This window comes from Mauremys mutica, chromosome 5 (assembly GCF_020497125.1).
Source record: "Mauremys mutica isolate MM-2020 ecotype Southern chromosome 5, ASM2049712v1, whole genome shotgun sequence".
NCBI classification, from domain to species: Eukaryota; Metazoa; Chordata; order Testudines; family Geoemydidae; genus Mauremys; species Mauremys mutica.
In genome coordinates, this window is record NC_059076.1 from 69,766,813 (window position 1) to 69,784,839 (window position 18,027).

The window sequence follows — 18,027 nt, forward strand, 5'->3', positions numbered from 1 at the left end:
TCTACAGCATACCTGTCTATGTGGAGCTCACAGGATGCTCAGCTCTGTGGCATGTAAGGAATGTTTAATTCTCCTGCATTATTCTCTACAAGGCATCTCCTCTATGCAGCAGAACCATCTATGGCACTGGCTCTTTCCAGGGCCTCAAATGTTAGTGGGTGAGTCATCTATTGAACTATGGGCTCAGTTCACTCTCTTGCAAGGTGTTAAATGTCCTCAAGACTCATTAGTTTTAATGGAATTTACTGGGGCTCAGCACCCCACAAATGGACCTCTGCATGTTGCAAATTTAGTCCCTATATGAATAGTAACTTTAGAGATGACTGAGTCTACTAAATCAATATATATTGAACCTTGTTTGTGCATGAAGTTTGATCAGAAGGGGCTTATTGTCTCCCCAGTGCATTATGGGTGAAATTAACAAGTGCGCAGAGGTCCAGAAAAAGGCTTACGTGCCACTTATTCCTTCAAAATAGAGCTTCAGTGAGATACAGGTTTTGTGTTGGCTCTTCAGCACAGGGTTAAACGTCTCCCAGATTATTAAGCAAGTAAATCCACACTAGTATGAGTGAGAATCAGTAGGAAAGTAGATTCCTAAATCTTAATTCTCTCTCTGAAGAGGACATATAATAAAAGTTCTGCTCACTTGTTAAAATTGTCATGGCATCTTTAAGAACAAATCTAGAGATATTCACTCCGGTATTTTGGTTAATTTCCAATTCAGATAGTTACATTATACCTTTTTAGGAGCTGATCCTGCAACCACTTAGTTTGTGGAACTCCTACTGAAGTCAGTGGGAGTTGTATGAATGAAATGGCTGCAGGATCAGGCTCTTAAATTATCAGCATCTTAAAATGTAAGCTTCTGTGTTATCACTTTCCTTAAATTTCAATATTCTTACATTTGCACAGCTCTTAGTTACCTCCTTAAATCCTGCCTCCTGATGTTCATCTTGCCTGGTAACCACAAGTCTTCTATAACTTTTCCCTAGTGTCTCAAACACATGTACTACTCTCTTCCTTTCCTGAAAGGGAACCATCTAATTTGGGTGAATGTTGCCACCTTGAATTCATATAAAGATGTTTTCTCAAAGCTAAACTAGGAGGTCTGACAGAATCAATAGAGATGTTTTTGATTATGCTGTTATACTAAAAATACATTACTTTTAACACTGAGGAAAATAGTTTATTGATAATGTACTTTTCTTTACACTTAACATAGGGTTTCCAGATCTACTATACTAGTGACTATGGACTCTTTTTGAAATATACTTTGGCAGTGTACCATCATTGCCAAATAACTTCACTATAAAGTGGAACCTTGTTCATCACACTGACTGGACAGTCTATTACAAACTACTATGTGTTAGAAAATAACAGCTAAGGACTTGTCTAAATGGAACATCCAGGACATTTAATCCAAATTGACAGGAAGTATGAATTTGAAGTGGATTAGTTAACCTTCATTAAATTCCTGTGTGGACATACTAATTCAGAATTAAAGTGGCCTTAATTTGGCCAAAGTGAATTAAACTAATTAATAAACAAATTAAGGCCACTAGTTCTGAGTGAGGGTGTCCACACAAAAAGTTATCACAGTTTAAGTAAATTCACATGGTTAAGGTACTATGATCACTACAGCGGCACAGCTGCAGCTTTGCCGCTGTAGTGTAGATACTACAGTGACGGAAGGGGTGTACCCCCTCAAGAAGTGGTAGCTAGGTTGATAGGGAAATTCTTCTATCAGCCTCGCTTCATCTATATTGAGGGCTACATTGATCTAACTACATCACATAGGGTGTGAATTTTTTTTACATCTCCGAGTGATGTAGCTAGGTCAGCCTCAGTTTTAGATGTTTGCCATGTTGTTGTAGCCTGTGTTGGTTTCAGGTTATAAGAGAGACAAGGTAAATGAGGCAGGTGGAAGATATAAGCTTTCAAGCTACAGAGCGCTTCAAAAGTTTGTACCTTCCACCAACCGAAGGTGGTCCAATAAAAGATATTGCCTCATATACTTTGTATCTCAAATTGTAGGTGTAGACCAAGGACCTAGATAATTTGGATTAATTTTCCTTGAGGTGCCTGTGTAGGCTGAAGTAAAGGAGCACAATAAAAAAGTTCAGGCTACTGTATATAACAATGTTTTATGACCATTTATTTTACTACTAGTTTGTTTTCAAGCTATTTACAATACATTAAATTTACTAATACATTAAAGTATGTTTTGTAAAAATAATCTGATCACAGCAGCTGCTATTAAATCTTTCCTAAAGGTTCAGAGTTTGTTTTCATTTAAAATCTAAATTGAGATTTAGCCACCTTCCGTCCTCAGAATTCTCTCACTGGTCACATTAAAATAGCCTTGCACAGAATGTCTTCTAAGGGTTCAGCAAGGCTATTATATAGGCATCTTTTGTCACACTGTTCATCTTGGCAAACAGGGAATACTGGCACAGAAAGCAGTAATTGGCCAGAGCTCTTATTAGAAAATTGGATTGACCTTTTTAAGGGTCTAACACTAAAATATCATATTATGGTTATGAAGACAGTGTATATATATAGACTAGACCAATTTGATTTGTTAATGCTTGCTCTTAAAGAGAAAATATTGTGATATGTATACTGAAACTAAATTCAGTTAATATGTTCTGAGCAAAGATGGATAAAAAATGAATAACTTACCTCACATCCATTTTCATTCACATTCATGAAAGGTCTCTGTTGGTGACTTGGATTAGAAATCCTCCTTGAGGTGGATACCAGTAATTCACTTGAATGGTACCTTAGAATATGTGTTACCAACTTATGCTAAAATATCTGTTCAATCTTGTATTTAACTGTGACACGCAGGGTACCTTTTCCAGACCTGAGGAAGAGCTCTGTCTTGTTTGAAAGCTTGTATCTCTTGCCAACAGAAGTTGGTCCAATAAAATATATTATCTTATCCACCTGGTCTCTCTAATATAGCACTTTGGCATTCAGGACTCATATAGAGCCCAATTCTGAATCCACTGGATTTAATGGGAGTTTTGTCATTGATTTCAATGGGAGTAGGATCAGGGACATATTAGTTCAGACACATTTTTCAGTGTGAAAAATCAGTCTTAGGTTTACTTCTATTTTCATGAGCAGCAGAACCTATGGCAGCTGTTCCTAATCCAGTTTACTTCAGCTTTACCAGTGAAATGACCTGGTTCAAAAGATTGGCAAATACAGCATTTTATCGCTTCTCCCTTTCTGCAGAATCGGCAAGAACTAGAGACTTCTGAAGAGAGGGCAATAGCAAGTCTCATTCTGACTAGAAAACGCACACAAACATCCAACAGTTAATTACAATTCTTGGTTTCAATTATAAGTCAACATCTGTTTTAAAACAGGAGATAAAATCTGCACTTAATAAAACAGACTGGTAGTAAGCAACCTGAGTGATTATGTGCCATGTATACCAATACAGGGGGGACAAGATTCTGATAACCTTACTTTAGTTAAAGCAGCAAAGAGTCCTGTGGCACCTTATAGACTAACAGACGTTTTGGAGTATTCACCCACGAAAGCTCATGCTCCAATACGTCTGTTAGTTTATAAGGTGCTGCAGGACTCTTTGCTGCTTTTACAGATCCAGACTAACATGGCTACCTCTCTGATACTTTACTCTAGTTAGTATCTCCTAACTCCATAGGCAGTTCCATTGGCTCCAAGTGGACTACTGGTGGAGTAGGTTACTATTCAGCATCAATAAGGGTTTGGGAATCTGGCCTCTGAGAGCAGAGTGTGGAAGTCAGGATATAAGCTCAATCTGAACTCTGACTTTTCTTGTGTGAATTTATACTGATAGCCACATTTTTGTTGTGATATAATATCCTGTAAATACAACTTGTCTTCAATAAATCTGAAGAAGTGCAAGTTGTTCCAGTGAAACTCACCTTGATTATTTTATGTAACCACTGGGACTCATTACTTAATACAGGCAGAACACTTATGCACCTGAATATGTGATCATCACCAATATACATCTCTGTATTGCAATGTGCTCTACATGGGGCTACCCCATAAGACCAGAGACTGACATTGGTGCAGAATGCAATGGATTGTTCACTGAGCTGGGATTGTCTTGCTGGGAACACATGAAGCCAGTGTTCCAGGATCTGCGCTAGGCACTGTGAAAGTAGAATAAATTATATTGTAAAAATAAGAATGGATTAAAGAAATGTTGTATGTACCTTTAAGCAGAAATAAGAAATGTTGAAATACAGGTGCCAGGAAAAGAAACATTAGGCATAAACAATGGTGCTAATGGCAAAACATTAACAGAAGATGGGTAGTAGTTAGTAAGGGAATAAAATATGCATGCCTAACCCAGGTAAACTTATCTGATTCTGCTTCCTTTGTTTTCTTGTTAAGTTTCTCATCCTTTTATCTGTATAAATAAGATAGTTTGTGTCTTGCATGGGGCTCACATTATCTGGGTGTTATTAGCAGAAGCGCTGTGCTAATAAAACAGAGTGGTCTGACAAACTGTGAGTCCTGAGTCTAACTTTGACAATTTGGAGGTTCCACCGAGATGGCAACCGTCTTCACTGGGGCTGTGTGATTCCTGACTGTTTTTGTAGGACGACCGTGGAAGCCGGCACCTGGGCATTTGGCCCGAGCGGTCCTCCACCAGAATGGAAAGGTGCACGACCACAGTGAAGTCTACGCCATTGAACCTGTTGGTTCCCACTCTGTTCTGGTAGGGATCCCGGGATCTGACATCAGGAATCTGGTCAGGTAATTATTTCTGTGTTTTGTCCGGACTGAGGACTGTTCTGTCTCTGTGTCTATCCGTCTTCCTGTGGAGTGTTTGAGTCTGGGTGCCATCTCCGTCCGGGGATCGGCCAACCAAGGGGTTCCTGTCCCTGCGGTCTGAGTGAGTGGAATCTGCACAATTGCAGCCGCACCACACTTTGGGTAAATCCCTGGGTGTGAAAGCAAGGGCAATTGAGGCAGTAGCCTGTGGGCTCCTTTTGTGTGTTGCACTGGGCATTGCTCTGACAAACCCAAATTTCCTTCTTGTGCGATTGATGTGTGAAGTCCTCCTGTATGGGTAACCAGACGTCTAAGTAGGGACAGTTCCCTAAACGAACGCCGGCTCATTTTATGTATTTAGGATGGGTCCAGACTCCTGTAAGAAGGGTCCGGACTCCTGTAAATTTCTGGAAAAATGGTCTAGGCTAACTCAGGGGGATCCCAAAACTCAGTGGCCACTGTTAAAATCTTGGAACAAAGACCGAGGTGGACGTCTTAAAGGACAAACTCGGCCAACCTAAAACTAAATTGGCTAAAGAAGAGGTTAATTGTTTCATTCAGTGGTGGGAAGAGGCAAATCGTAGCTGGACAAAATCAAAAACTTGCCTCTCTCAAATATTCAAATAATAAGTTGAAAGCTTTATTAAAAGCCTCCTCTCCCACCACCAGACCGAGCGCTCCCCTTTACCCCGTTCTCAAAAAAACCCACCCCGGATCGATCCAACCCCCTTAATACTCCCATCTCATTGTAAAAAGGACAAAAAGCAGGATCGGGCCCAGAAAAGCAGGCAAGCAACAGATAAAAAAAAAAACTGAAAAACAGGTTGGAAGCCCTAAGGGCATAGTGTAAGGAGTAAGAAAAGCAGTAAGTGCAGGCATGAACCCCTGGAACAATACTTAAAATGGTGAAATCTGAGGTGATAAAGGTGTTATTTTGGGAGATAAACGAGTGATTTAAGGAAAGAGAGTGAAAAGTTAACTCTACAAGGGCTGGAGAGAATTAAGCAGTTAAACTTTGTGAAAATGTTAAAAAGGACCACGTTAAAGAGAGAGAATTCTTGGTTTCTTTGCAGCCATTCTGAAAGGAAAATGGGCCCTTTTCCAAAAGAATGCCTGTAAATAATCCAAATATATATAGAGCTATGTAAAAACAAAGCAGTGCAAAGGAATGTTAAGGAAAAGAAAATGTGTATGTATCTAGTTGTCTGTGAAAATATGTAAAGTTCTAAGAATCTAAACCAGCACATCTGGTTTGTAAAACTCCTGTTTTGTAGGTGTAAGATAAATTAGTTTTGTTTTTGTTTTTAATGCCACTAAAAATTCATTTGACTCTTAATTCAAAGTTGCAAAACCGACAGACCTTTTTGCAAGACACAGGTAATTAGTGTTGTTTGGCTTTGGGATTTAGCATTTAACCCTTAAGGGGTAACTTGATTCTTTATAAAATTTAAAATGTTTTTTAAATAAAAACCAAGTCATGGCTGCAATAGGGCAGTCAAAATCAGGAGAATAGGGAGAGATTCTGGAGTCTTTTTGTTTGGTTGGTTGTTTTTGTTTTTTTTTTGGTAACAATAGCAGATAAGAGCTGTAGTGAAAGAATTAAAAAAAAAATATTTTAACAGTGCCCCTCTGAAGCAACTGCAGAGGTGAGGTGCACAAAACAAAAAGAAGCAATGTTAAAAACACTGAGCCTTAAAATGGCTCTGTGTAATCAGACTGTCACTTTTGATAAGGGTACATGAAAACTCTGTAAGAAAAAAAAAAACAGTTACATCGTATGTAAAAATTGATATGGCTAATGTTTAAAAAAAAAAAGTTGTAATATAGAAGGAATGTGCTTTTTCCCTAGGACATGTGCAGTGTATATTGTAAAAAGGGGTAAAAGAAATACAAATGAAATATGCTACTGAATTAAAATCCTATTAGGGCTCCAAAAAGAGCCGCAATAGACTGTTTTCTTTTTCAGATCTCTGTGTGTTTTGTAAGCAGGAGTTGAAAGTGGAAAGAAATTAAAACTCTGGTGGAAGTTAATTGTGTCCCTTTTAAGACAAAGTCTCTGAGCTCTGCTAATGGCTTTGAATCCACAAGCCAAGCCTGTGTTAATGCAAATTACCTAACTGATAAAGGAAGGTAAAAACTGCCAGCACAGAAGAAATTGCCTAAATAAAAGACATGGTATAACAAGATCCCTTTAAGAGATTTGATGCTAAATGTTATTGTTAATATTAAACACTGAAATAAATTTAATGTTAGTAAGTACCCCTGTAACAACGTATAGTGTGTATGATTTTTGAAAAAAACCTTGAAGGTAATATGGTAATAATGCTTCTCAGCTATTACCTGTGAATAAACTTAAAGCTTAACACAGCAGGAAAAACATTACAAACTTGGTCTGCTATATAAGAAGAAAAACTTTAGTTATTAAATTCATGAGGTGGTATACCTCAACAGTGGAATAATTTCCCCATAACTCTTAAAAAGTAGAACCCATTAAAACCTGGCCTGCCTATAGAACAAAAAAAAACCACAGGAAAATATGGGGGTAATTCCTCTGTTTTGCCTGCAATCAGCAAGGGTATTTGTAAAAGAAAGGAATATTTTAAGCAACAATCAATGCCACCCTGAAAGGGGTAGAAAAATGTTATTTTTGTCTTTCAGAAAATCAGAAAAAAGCTAATACCAGCTACAGAACAACCTATTACAAAAACAAATAAGTTAAAAAAAAAAACAAAACATACTGCAATAGCTATGAAATGTACTAAAATGCAGATATTTAGAACATAAGATGTTTTGGGTAATATCAGAAAATATTAAGGTTTTGATGCATCTGTTAAATCAAAGGAAAAGATTATTGTTTAATACCTATCAATATAACTGGATGCAGTATGTCTCCAGTACGGTAAGACAAAATTTGTTAAGTGAAGAAATTGTTGTTAAAATTGCACACCAACAGGCTCTGGAAGCAAAAAAAATGAAAAGTTAGCCCACTCCACAGATTGCACCTGGGATCCTTCTGGCTACCTCAAACCTCAAGCCAGTGGGCTGGGGAGGAAGGGAAACTATTGGACACTAGAGGTTGTACCAAGTGAACTCCTCAAAAGTGGGTATGCTTATCCATGCCTGTTGCTCCAAAGCCCTGTAGTAAAGGCATCTCACTAGGATCCTGTATGTGGGATACAATTAATAATTAGGCCAAAGTATTGTATAACGGGCAATGTGTGTGTTAATTCTTGGAAAGAAGTGTTTTAAAAGAATAAAAGTGTTAGCAACCCACCAGTAGACAAATGTACATGTAATGTAAGTACTGTGTTTACCAATAATCACATTTACTATTTGCCACAACCAAAAAGTCTCAGCTTACTGTAAGCACTGATTTAGCTGAGTTCTCTATCAGTCTTGGCATTAAATGGCAAACAGTTACCCATTATCTGTTTAAAAAGGTAACATAGTTCCTAAAAACAAACAAACAAAACAATGTGGGAAACAGAACCATTCATATTATCTGGATGGTCTCCCACAACTACTGGCATACTAATGTTACTACCCCTAATTGTTTTTGGTTTTAAATTGTATGTGTTTAATTAAAATGTTTAAAATATGCTGGTAAATAAAACAAATGTATGCAAAGCTAAAGCCACAGGCCCAAATCACCTCCCAGTATTTTACTACATAAGAAGTGACACTGGCGATTGATAATCTTAGTGTCAAAAGGGGGATATGTAGGAGCTGGACTTTATAATGTATAATTTGATTTCATCCTACCAGCCACCCTTTTTGAATAGCAGAAAGAAATGACCCTCTGGGACTATAAGATTCTGTTTTCCCATATGCATTACAAATTGGGCCCTCTCTAACTCTTTGTTTTAAGATTTAGGTAGTAAGAGACAGGATTCTCTATTATGTCTATGTTAAGTAAATTAGAGAAACATTGAAGGCCTGGGTCTCAATGTAAATTGTCTTGGTTAATTGTAAAACTTAGCAAGGTTTAATTTGCAATGCCTTTTTGCTCAATATAAAATACTACTGTTTGTATTCTCAATCTGTTTGTGTGAATGAGGAATGAATGCATCAGGAAAAGATAAGGTGTGAAGGCCATTGTTATAGCCAGAGTCAAGAAAAGAAGCAAAAAGACTTAAAGAGTATCAAAGAATCATCAGGCACTGCTTACTACCCAAACTGCTGTTAAACTGTCTGGCATCCGCAGCATGAATACATGCTTTGCCGTGTAAGAATGCACCACCCCAGCGAACCAATCATCACCTCAGGACCACGCAGAGTCAATTTTGACTCCAGAAGATGACGTAGAGGAACAGCCTGCAATACCTTACAATCTACGTTCTCGTAAGGGTTGCCAGAAGCAGACGACTACCTAAAGCAAGGCCCGAGAAAAAGCAGTAGTGAGCCTAGCGCCTGCTGCCTGGTGGACATAAAACTGACTACAGTTCCCTCAGTTGAGGTTGTCAGAACCAGAAGGGCCCTGCCTCCAACATGTGGTGCCTGTTCCTCGGCTGTTGGTGTCTGAAGGTCGGGGGAGTCCACAATGACAATTCTTTTATCCAGCAGCAAGTGTGGATAGCTCAGACCCTTAATATTTCTAAATGCTGGGTCTGCAGCCACATCCCAGCCCACTGTCAAACTGATGTTCCTGTCCTGGCTATCCCACTCAATTCCCCAGACTTCACTGGAGGACCTCGTCCGTTTAATACAATATGGAACAGTAATGACACCTGGGAAGAGACTATTGGCAGTTCCTTTAACCCACTTGGGGGAGTAATACACCGGGCAAAAAGGCTCCTGAGGTTAAAAGAAGTAGTTAAAATAATGGCAAATAAAACTGGAGAAAGTTTTAAGAGCCCTGGCCAAAGAAACAGGGGCGGTCTGACAGGTGGCCCTCCAAAAACGTCAGGCATTGTACATAGTGCTGGCGGCCAAAGGAGGGACCTGTGCTCTCATTAAAAAAAAACAACAATGTTGTGTGTTTATACCTGACGATACCAATAAGGTAATAGATCACGCTAGCCTCTTAGAACAAATCGCATATATTCCCCATAAAAAGCCAAGTTCTTTATGGAAGTGGCTAAGTATTCTGTGGTATAGGAAACTGGTTGTTTCAGGAAGCCCTAACTATCCTGTTTGAAATCCTAATAATTTTTGTATGTTTTCAGTTAGTCTCCTGTTGTACCCAAAATTGTGTAAGGCATGCTACTCAGGTAACTGCCCCAGAACAGAGTGCTAATACAATAATTTTAAATATTGCTAATGAACAAAGAGATAAAAAAAAAAACGGTTAATATGTAAAACCCAGTAAAATTTTGGTCATGGCGTAAGCTTGACCAAAAGGAGGGATTGTGAAAGTAGAATAAATTATATTGTAAAAATAAGAATGGATTAAAGAAATGTTGTATGTACCTTTAAGCAGAAATAAGAAATGTTGAAATACAGGTGCCAGGAAAAGAAACATTAGGCATAAACAATGGTGCTAATGGCAAAACATTAACAGAAGATGGGTAGTAGTTAGTAAGGGAATAAAATATGCATGCCTAACCCAGGTAAACTTATCTGATTCTGCTTCCTTTGTTTTCTTGTTAAGTTTCTCATCCTTTTATCTGTATAAATAAGATAGTTTGTGTCTTGCATGGGGCTCACATTATCTGGGTGTTATTAGCAGAAGCGCTGTGCTAATAAAACAGAGTGGTCTGACAAACTGTGAGTCCTGAGTCTAACTTTGACAGCACGTTTGGTCTCTGGGTGGAGTTAGGGTGTTGGTCATGACCTATAAAACCCTATCTATGCTGGAAGTAGCCTACATGGCTGAGGAATTGCCTCTCTCCCTGTGCCATAATGCCACAGTTGCAGTCATCAGGGACACTGGAGCTGGATGCTCCTCACTATAAAAGAGAGGAAGTACCCGGCAGGGTGTTCTCTGTGAGGACTCCAAGACTGTGGAGCTTGCTCTCCCCCTTCCCCACCCCTTGGTCTGAAATAGCCTGAATGGTGTCCTTCTCCACACATGGCAGAAGATGTCCATTTGAGAGGGATTGTTGAGAAGGCTGGGTGTCTGCCTCCCACAACAATGAAGGGGTAAAAAGGAGTGTGTGTCTGTCTGGCTGAGTGCCAGTTGGAATGATTACTTTAATGTTGGGATGTTATTGAATTGATGTTTTAGAGCCTCTAGAGCCTTGGCGAGGCGCCTTTGTTCATTATTTTAAATTGAAATAATAAATAGATAATCTAAGAATATAGGAGGCAATGCAAGGCTTTAACCCTCACTTATGAAAGTCATGACATTAATGTACAGAGAAGAAAACAACTGCTACATAAAGTTCACAGGACAGAAACAAAGTCAGTCTCTTTGGTGTACGTATAGTACGTGACACTATGCCCGTTGATTCTGATAGAGCCTTTAGACGTTACTATTATTAATCATTTATACCACTGTTACACAAGAAAAGAAAGTGAATGTTTAAATAAATGAATCTACCCAAAGAATAGTGATGAGAATGCTATGATAATTAAATACCACTTGTCCTATTAAATGAAAACAACGGAACTTTTTAGCAGTAGTTCAATAAGTCTATTTAGGTGAAATGTTATTTTTATTGTCCCTTTAGATAGGTGTATACAGAGAACACAGCTATACTTCAAATTCCACAATAGTGAAATAGAAGAAAAAACTAGACAAAGGCTTAAGTCTAAGGAATACTTATACATTAAAAATCTCTCTTCCTTGCCCATATCACTATTACTACAGCAAAAGAAGTCAGTAAGTTGCTGCCTTTTTTTTCCCCATGCAAAAACTTAATAGCTTATTCCCTACAACAGAATTTCATCTGCAGTATTACTGCACTAAGGAAGAACTAACAAGCAGAGATATAAAATTCCATCCCAAACATAGAAGCATACATTTTACTGTGTGAATTTGATTTACTGTTATTTAAATCTAACTGCAAAACCAGCAAACTGTTTTCTTCAGTAATTAGGCAAAGATTTTATTGCATGTACCATTAGGAGGTTTTGCGGGAAAGTTAGCAGGCAGGGTGCTTATGGAATGGATAGGCCCTCTGTATTTGTATTCTGAGAATACATTTGTTCATATCATAATGGATTATCTCATTCTTTCAGATATTGGGAATCAATTCTATAATGATGTTTAGAACATGCATAAAGTTCATGATCCTCTTTAGAGTTTTCCTTAGAGAATAAGTGATTGAAAGCCAAATGAAGAAAAGAGGACTAGTGCAACTACATCTATAAAAAAGATCTTGATGAATATGGGGTATTCTCCTGGCAATACAAAGCACTGGAGCGTTATTCTTTGTGTGGTGGGGTTTTGCACAGAGCTGATTGTTCTAACATCACAAAGTCAAAAGTCTTATATGTGGAGAAATTAATAGGAACATTCTTATTCTTCTCACACTTTTGTTGAAGCACTGAAAGTAAATCAGTCTCAAATTTTACATTTATGGAGATCTTGGCATGAAATTGGAAACACTGTTTGAACTTTGCAGTTCTTTTCAATTTTTTACATTAATTTTGGTCTTCTCCTTAGCGTATGCACAATCTGCCTCAGGTAGCACGAGATCAGGATTCATTGCCAGATTTGATCTGCTGGTTGGATCATTAGCTTCCCTGGCTTGGGCCGAGTAATGATGGGGAGATTTTAGTCTTCAGACTCCATATTTCTACAGAATTAGTAGAAGAATTTAGGCACCCTCTGCTGGTGGATTCAATACCTCCATCTTCAGCTATTGCCTACTGACTAGAAACTTTGTTACAAAGTCCTGCTCTATATTAGAAAATGGGTGGTGTTTAAAGCCTGTGAAGTTAGTATTTTTATTACTTCCCATAGTGTAATTAGAAATTTGTTATTTCTTAACATTCTTGTGAAATAAAAAGCAACCTAATCAGTAAGAACATCATGTGTACCTTGAAAATCTGTCCTTAGAGTCTTCCCTTGGTCTCCTTTGCCAAAAACTTGGCATACTCAGCCACTTCTCTTTTTTTCTTGATTTGGGATTATTGTTTCTTCAAAACACTGACTTTGCACTTGCGCTGCAGAATTCAAGGAGTCACTAAGTGACTGGTTTCACTCACAGGTACCTACTGATATCAGAGAGAGTAGGTGTTCAGCCATTCTGGAAAATCAGGCCATAAATGTTTTGGTCCCAAGTAGACCTGGCAAAATATTACGACATGCTTCCTAAGAATATTACTTTGACTTCTTAAGTGAATTCACTTCAACTCTATTTGACCCCAATAACAGGGATGTTCTTTCCCCTGTAAGGGCAGTAGGGGTCAGCAACCCCCATAATACTCGGTGAGTTTTAGTAGCACCACATGCTCATAGGAAGTGATATTTAAGCTCACTTGCTTAAATATTTATGAAAGGAAGTTTTAAAAATTGATTTTCTGCTGCAAATGCTCAAAAATACTGGATGAGTTACTCATCCACATAAGGAAAAGAAACAAGTTCAGGTTACCCTTAAGTAGAATGGGGATTCATGTCTCCAAGATCACCTTACAAAATGAATAGTTAAGTCACGAAGAGTACTCATCTATCAAACAATAAATACCTGAGCAAGAAATGGCAAAGAGTACAAGTAGCATGAGTTTCTGAATCTCTCAATACCCAGTAGCAGGACTCATACACTTTACAGAGATTGACCTGATACCCTTACAGAATGTTGCACGCTATTGCAAAATGGAGCCCCTCTGATGAATTATTCATTTATAAAAGTGTTTTGACAAAGAGCATGTACACACTGAAATTTATCAGGCAGAAACTGAATGAGTGAGCACAGCTTGAAAATCCTATCACATTATAGATCAGGAGTGGACAAACTTTTTGTGCCGAGGGCCACATCTGGGTGGGGAAATTGTATGCAGGGCCAGGGCAGGGGGTTGGGGTGTGGGAGGGAGTGTGATGTGCAGGAAGGGGCTCAGGGCAAGGGATTGGGGCAAAGGAGGGGTGCAGAGTGCAACAGGGGGCTCAGGGCAGGGGGTTGAGGTGCAAGATGGGTTCAGGGTGTACGAGGGAGCTCAGGGAAGGGAGTTGGGGTGCAGGAGGGGTGTGAGGTGCAGGCAGGGGGCTTAGAGCAGGGAGTTGGGGGGAAGGGTGCAGGTGGGGTTCATGATCTGGCCCGGTGCCACTTATCTAAAGAGGCTCCGGGGTGGCAGCAGTGCGCACCGGGGCCAGGGCAGGCTCCCTGCATGCCTGCCCTGTCCTTATCCCCGTGCCACTCCAGGAGGTGCTGCGGCCCTGGGGGAGGGTGGCAGAGGGCTCCACGTGCACTGCCCTTGCCACACCTCCAGGTACCTCCCCCGAAGCTTCCATTGGGAGCTGCAGGGGTCGGTGCCTGGAGGCAAGGGCAACACACGGAGCCCTCTGCCCCCCACCCGGGGGGGCCGCAGGGAAGTGGTGCTGGCTGCTTCTGAGAGTGGCGTGGGGCCCACGGCGCCACAGGGGGGCAATCCTGTGAGCTGGAGCCAAAGCCCTGAGGGGCTGGATCTGGCCCACGGGCCGTAGTTTGCCCATCCCTGTTCTAGATGATACCATGGGCGAGCCCTAGAATTGAACTGCAGTAAAAGACTCTCAGCAGGAGTATGTTGCTGGTTGCAGAGGGAAACAACAGAAGACGTGTTGGACAGACAAGTAGAAAAATCATGTTTTGTCCCATATTTCCTATATCTATCGCCATACTCTATAAATATGTTCACACTGCAGTAAAGAACTCAATATACTATAGTATTGTTTCCCTTCATCCACCCTCTCTCAGCTGCTGAATGCTATCAGTAATGCCAGATTTCCATTATACTTAATATATTGGTTACAATACAAATTGTCTCTCTCTTCAGCCCTCCCCTTCCCTCTCCCAATACAGATATGTAGGCACCTCATTTATGCCAAAATATTTAATAAAAAGTATTCACTTTCTCCCAGGGTTTCTTCCAAACATATTGCTGCTCCTTCTCACTGATTTTCAACTGTCTCTGCCTTAGCTCAGGATAAAATAAGAGCCATTAGTGGGAATATCACTCATGAATTAAACAGATACACTCACCATTGAGGTGCAAAGCTGGGCACAGCCTATCAAGCAAATGGGGGTGGTAAATATGTAGCTTTAATAGAAATCTACAGGGGCTCAGTTAGTCTGCCAGTGTTTGATTCTCTGGCAAACAGTTAACTGCAGCTCTTCTTGGTCATAACTTCACCATATTAATTGCACAGACCATGTTAATGCAGCATAATGGCTGAGACTGGAAATACGAAAACATTACTTGCCCTGGTTATGTTATCTATATGTGGTAGCTTGTTTTACTGTAGGTGGTATTAACTAAAATGCCATTGTCCCTTCCACATATACACAAATCCATGTTCTGTCCCATGTTCACACACAAAAATCTATGCTTTGTCTTATCACCCTTTAAGTCACCATTCCATACAGTCTTTCAATGTGGTGCTGCTGGGGAGTACATACAGGGCTGAGATAAAATGGGTGCCTAAAATTAGGCTCTTAGTCCATATTTAGGCAGTTAAGTAAGTGGCTTGATTTTTCAGAAGCAGTGAACGTTCAGCAGATCCCATTGTATTCAATGGCAAAAAGGGCAGTGAGAGAGAGGCTACATCAGTGGTCAGAGTTGTAATTCTTTCCCTGCTCCTCTCTTGGTCTGCTTGGGTGGTGGGGAGAAAGTTACTGGCTGCTGCATATAATCTGAGCCCCCCCACCCCAAGGAAAGGTAGTATTGGGTGCATAGCACCTGCTCTGCTTTACTCCACCCTAGCCACATAGGGCTGTGCAAGAGGAAAATGCTCTTCACGATTCCACTCTATAGTCATATTAAGGCTAGTAAATATCTAGCCTTGTATTATCTGTAGGTGCTCTGGAAGCAGACTTGCTGTCATTGGACAATTCAAGGAAAGTGTCTGATTAATCTGAAGTGGTCAAAAAAGCAAACAGTCAGATCCTCAGCTGCTGTAAATCAGAATAGCGCCACTGACTTTAGAGCTACACCAGTTTACATCCGCTGTTTATTTGACCCAAAATGTAAGGCTGTATACAGAATTAGGTAGAAACACTGAAAATATGATATACCCTTATTTAAATTAATGGTGTGCCCTTACCTAAAATATTGTATTCCATCTTGATCATCCGACCTAAAAAATGATGGGCACCAAAATGATCAAAAACACAGAAAGAATTCGGTATGAAGAGAGGTTGAAAAGATGGGACCAGTGAGTTTAGAGAGGAAATGAGTAAGAGGGGGACATGGTAGAAAAATACAAAACAATGAATGTATAGAGAAGGTAAAATGGGAGCTCCTAACTATCCTTTCTCATAATGGAAGGACAAACGGATTTTCAATTCAACTAGAAGGCAAGAAGTTTATACATGAAAAAGGATTGTTTCTCCCTCTTCCCTCCCATGCATAATTCATCTGTGGAACTCCTTGCCAAAATATCACTAATGTCTAGATCAATAAGATTCAGCATATCTATATGGATGATCAATTACAGTAGAAGATGTGGGTGGTGGAGGGAACTATACACAAGGCCTCATGCATCAGGACATAAGCCAACCATTAGCATTAGGAAGAAATTTCCCCTATGGGCAGGTTATTCCTTAATTATCAATTACAAGGTTTCTTCCATCTTCCTCCGAAGCTTTTGGTTCTGGCCAGTGTCACAGGCAGGAATTTGGATTACACATGTCACTAGTTTGATCCAGTCAGTAATTCTTATGTTTCTAGGAAACTTCACTCCCATAAGTAATGTCTTTTTGGGAAAAAAAACTATAAGCCATTGTAGTGAGAGGGTGTGGTCTCCCTCCGAAACTGACAGGGAGGAACCACTTCCCACCCTTGGTGGGCGGGGCCAGGCAAGCTACACTCACTCTGCTGGAAGCAGAGAGGTGGGACAGGAATTTCAAAGGGCAGGTCCCACAGCTCAGTTGTGTGAGAGCCAAAGGAGATAGATGCCTCTTACCCACTGCTGAACCCTTCACCTGAGACTGAGCTTTGCAGTCCCAATGACTTGGAAGAGTTGCCAGGTCTGCTGACCAGTGAGGTCACAGAGGAGTTCCTGAGACTCCTGCTGGCTATGTATGCCAAGGAGACAGAAAAATCCCAGGAGATAGAGGTATATGCCACAGTTAGTCAGGGACACCAGACAATAGCCCGATTCTGTTGCCAGCATTCTGGTCAGTGTGTTTCGGTGTGTTTCGGTGGGATTCCCGCTGACATAGTGGTGGAACCATCTGCCACAGTTAGGGCTCTGGGCTGGGACCCAGTGGAGTAGGGTGGGCTTGGGCCCCTGGGGTGGCCACCTATGCACCTTTGGCAAAGAGGCCTGCATTTGTCCACTATTTGCTTGAGCCAGGAGGCCAGGTGAAAGACTACTTATTACTCTGCCCTGCACAGAAGGCCAGAGCCCTGTAGACTGCTTATCGCTCTGTCCTGCCAGAGAGCCAGAGCTCCTTAAACTGCCTCCTGCTTGGCCCTGCCCAGAGGGCTAGAGCCCCTTTGATGGCTTTTTGCTCTGCTCTGTCCAGAGGGCCTGAGCTCCTGAGTCTGCTAATTCCCCTTTGAGCCTTGCCATTATAGATACGCGGTTGCAAGCGGCCATGGCCTCACTCCAAGACTAATGGGGAGGGACGGCCACAGACTCCTATAGCCACAAAGGAAAGAGTGAGCGAAGCCTTTTAAATTTTAACTGCAGGGCTGCTCACATGAAACCATAATAAAAATAATAGCAAACAGTTCAATTAGTATAAAATCATTTCCCCTGGTGCTGCTAGGCAGATACTGTTTTATGAACTGATTTAGTTTACAGTGAATAATATAGATGCTGTCAGGAAAAAAAACAGCTGTTCTGAGTTGCAATACCCACTAAGCAAGAGCTGGCATAGTATCCAAAAAACAATTTTAATACACTAAGTCTTAAGTAATATTTTTTAGACTAAAGCCTTCCATAATAAGTGCACTACATTTCACGGAGAATGTCGTGTGTTTACAAAGGCACAATATTAACATGTCCCTTCAATTTATATAATTAGTACACTTTGTCAACATATTGAATGTTTCTAGGGGACTCCCAATGAAATTAATGAGCAACAGGTTAAAAACAAACAAAAAGAAGTATTTCTTCACACAGTGTACAGTCATCCTGTGGAACTCAATACCATGGTATATTGTGACAGCCAAAAGTATAACCGATTTAAAAAATGAATTAGATAAGTTCATGGA

The 18,027-nt window shown here is 40.2% G+C and overlaps 1 long non-coding RNA gene across 1 annotated transcript; it reads right to left on the reverse strand.

Annotated features, from left to right (window-relative positions):
* Positions 1-922: 922 nt before the first annotated feature.
* Positions 923-16,798, reverse strand: LOC123370650. The gene is made up of 4 exons (XR_006579494.1): positions 16,769-16,798; positions 15,908-15,940; positions 12,712-12,888; positions 923-1,025 (listed from the first exon to the last, which is right to left on the reverse strand). It is a non-coding gene; the product is annotated as an uncharacterized LOC123370650 (long non-coding RNA).
* Positions 16,799-18,027: the final 1,229 nt, after the last annotated feature.